The 3614-nt window shown below is 50.9% G+C and overlaps 1 long non-coding RNA gene across 1 annotated transcript; it reads left to right on the plus strand.

The window, feature by feature from the left end:
- Positions 1–291: 291 nt before the first annotated feature.
- On the plus strand, positions 292–1380 carry LOC117283480. The gene is made up of 3 exons (XR_004514459.1): positions 292–439; positions 1106–1203; positions 1302–1380. It is a non-coding gene; the product is annotated as an uncharacterized LOC117283480 (long non-coding RNA).
- Positions 1381–3614: the final 2234 nt, after the last annotated feature.

Below are 3614 nucleotides of genomic sequence, written 5' to 3' on the forward strand. Positions count from 1 at the left end.
AGGAGGGATGGTGGCCATTGCTAAACAAATGATACTTGAAGCCACTGGAGAGACAAGAGCGGCTGCTCACTAGGTGGGCATGGTGGGTGGTACCAGAGCCCCCTGGGTGCATCTCTAACTACACAGTTCTTTTCCTTCAGAGTTCTGGCTTTGTTTCCAGTTCAGGGGCTGCCTAAGAGTTCCTTGTGAGACCTGCCACGTCCTGGGGACTGCCTTTGTTTCGAAGAACTGAGGGGAGAGTTCAGAGGACCAAGGGATCAGTGGGGCTGGGCTCATGGTTACCACTGTCTGGTGCTGCAGAGAGGAGTGAGGGAAGCTACGAGGCCAGCAGGATCAGTGACCAGAAGGCCATGGGCCTCCAGGTCACACGTGCACCCGCAGATGGGAAAGCCTCGGTCCCAGAAGCCATGTCAAGCCTGCCATTGCTGGCACCTGTCAGGTAAATTGGGATTTCCAAGCTGGCCTGGAAGGAACGTGGGCTGCATGACTCTGGGCTCCCAAAGTCCCAGAGAGGACTTCCTTGTGTGCATGGGATGGGAAGCTGACTCCACCACATCTCTGCCTTCTCCCAGAAACTCTATCTTGAGTCTGCCTCTGCCCTCCTCTCCCTTTCCCCTCTTTCTTCCACCTTCAGAATGGAAGAGCTAGACTGTGAGGCCTGAGCATGTCCTGGTCCCTGTATTCCCTGGGGACCAGGACTCTGTCTTCTTGGAAGAACAGGCACACAAATGGCCCACAGGGGTGCTGGCCAGGGGAGTGTGACAGCTCTGAGCCACCATCTGACCAGTGATCAAAGGCCAGCACCCACTGCCATGGCTGTGATTAAGGGAATTGGTCAGTGTACTTGTGGTGGTGGTGGGGTGCTGACCGCACAACACTTGGGGCTCTGGACAGTGGCTGAGTCATCCTCATGGCCAGTGGGCCTGGAATAGGAAATGTAAATCACCTGCTTCTACCCTGCAGCGAGTCAGAATACCCCCATCCTGTGTGGCAATGAGGGTGTGAAGGTGCCATTTGAATGTACACGTTTCTTGCCTATGAGGTCCCTTGCGCTACCTGCCTGTGTCTGATGAGCTCTCCTACAGGAGCCTGTTCTTGCCTGCAGCTGAGGCCCTGCAGACCTGGGACGAGAACGGCCAACAGAGGATCCTGGACACCCAACGTACCCTGGACCAACACTTGTCTTGAGTCCTGGAGAGAGAGGTGAGCTGAGCTCCTACCTGGAGAGAAAAGGGGCTCGGGTTTCTGTTTTAGCAACTTTCATCAGACCAGTGTCCCTGAACTATAGTTTCCTTCCCCAGGGGCACTCAGATCCCATGCCTGGACCAAAGCATCACATCATCCTGAGATTCTGAGGACTGCCAGGGTATGTGCACAGACCTGAGGCTTGCTGAGGCACCATGAAGAGCAGCACAGAGCTTTAAACATGGTAAGGCTTTCAGAGAAGTCCTCCCAGTGCAGCTTTTAAATGGTTTTAGCAGCAGGGCTAAAAATCTTACCCAGAAGCTCAATGGCTGACACAGAGAAAGTAGAGTCAGTCAGTTACAGTGGAGAGAGTGGGCCCAGGGGCCCAGACTTACCCTGTCTTCCTTGCCCACCTCGTCAGCACTGGAGCACTGGGATGTCCTTCATTGACCCCTAGAGCTCTGAGCAGCACGGTGAGAAACACTGTTTTGACAGCAATCTCTTTGCAATGCTCATCCGGCTTGCCCATTTTGCAGATGGGTACACTAAGACTTACAAAGGTGGAGTGGCTTACCCCAGGTCATTTGTGGCAGAGCCAGGGACATAAAACTAGGTTCTTGCAGCCCAGCCTGGATTCCCCCAGCTGCCTGACATAGCTCCATCTTCCTGCCTGCTGATTTGATTCCAACAGCTCTGTTTGAAAGAATAATTTTATTGACCTCATTATGCATTTCAATATTCTAAACCACCTTCCATCTGCTTTGGAAGCAGGCAGAGGAAACATCATAAACGCAAACATAAAATCATTATGCTCCTTTTTGTTCAACTCTGGTCTCTGCTCCCTTGTGGGAGGAAATGAAAGAGGATGAATCTGGTCCCCCCTGGCCTTGACAAGGTCACAGGGTGAGGGGTTGGGAGCTGAGAGGGGTAGAAGTTGTGCTCCCCTTAAAAGCTTCAGGCAGGGTGGGGATGAAAACTGGCATGACCTCGTGTGCCATGTGAGTGTGGGGTATTCTGGCGAGTTGCAGGGTAGAGACACAGTAAGACTGTTCTCCCTGTCTTAGTGCTATTGTGGTGATAGACTGTCACGTAATAGCTGTGAACTTTGGCAAGTTTGGTAACACCTTTGGGCCTCAGTTTCCTCATTTCCAACATAATGATAAAACTCTAACTTCAATCAGTTGTGAAATTTATCACGTGTCAATTCATGCCCAACATTTAGCATTCCCCAGGACAATGGTAAATGCTCCGGGATGGCCAGTGAACGGTGAAGACAGGTGGAGGGTCTACCTTGGACAGCCATGGGGCCTAGAGGCAGTCCTCCTGGCTTGGACTTGGACCCGGACCCAGGAACCCTTGGTTGAATAGCTTGATTTGTTTCAGAGGACAGAGACCTGATGCAGAACACAAGAGAATTGAACTCAAATCCTTGCTCTGCCACATAAGGCATTAGGCAGGTCTGTATCTTGTCTGGGCATTGGTTTTTGCATCTGTGATGTGTGTAGCATTGCATCTGTTGCTATCAAGGACAAGGACAGACTGGCAAATTTGTAAAATGCTTATCCCTTATCTGACACATTAGAGACATATGGGGAATGTCAGTTTCCCCTCCCTAAAAGGGAAGCAGGGCCCTGGGTACAGTATCATGATGAGGATCTTCCTTTGAGTTTGGAGAGAATTTGGAGGCAGCAGCACCTGCAGCTCATGAAGTTAGAGAGGTGAGGTTGAGAGAGAGGAAATTTTGATTTTCATTTGCTGATCTCATTTCCTGGGTATGTGCTGTATCTGGTCACTGGGTCCTGGGGCAGACAGACATGGTCTCCAATAGACCCTGCCCATATCAGCTCCCAGGCTGGAGAAAACAGGAAAAAATATCCCCTCAAATGGAAACCAGGCCAGCTGGGTGTACAAAGGCTCACTGGAAGGTTATGAGCCCTTTAAGCTGGGGAGGATTAGGGTTTATTGTTTTTGTCACTGGAGTTCGAAAGTAGAAGAGTTTTAAAGTAGAAGAAATGTAGGCATGCCAGATAGCGTGACAGACATCCTGGGAGGAGGGAACCTGTGGGCAATCCAGGGACAGAAAGCCACGAGGGATGTGAAGGTCAAAGTCATAATTTTTTTCTTCCTAAAAGTCAAAGTTGTAAATGCTGCATCCTGACTGCTTTCCTGAATTGCCTCATTCACCCAGGAACTGCCTCCTTCCTGGAGGAGCAGTAAGTCTCTTGTCTAGAATCACGTCTAGAGCATGACCAATAGCTCAATTTTGAAATAAGAGGCCAGAGTTCTGTGCCACCTCAGGGGACACTACCTGAAAACTCACAGTAGGCCAGGGGAGGTTCAAAGCTGCCGGCCAGGAGCCTGAGAGGTGATGCTGGTGGAGGAGAAAGCTCCTCTCGGAGACCAGAGATGGCTCACTCCATCAGAGTCCC

Source organism: Fukomys damarensis, unplaced genomic scaffold, assembly GCF_012274545.1.
Source record: "Fukomys damarensis isolate Sample0158 unplaced genomic scaffold, DMR_v1.0_HiC HiC_scaffold_4, whole genome shotgun sequence".
Classification (NCBI taxonomy): domain Eukaryota; kingdom Metazoa; phylum Chordata; class Mammalia; order Rodentia; family Bathyergidae; genus Fukomys; species Fukomys damarensis.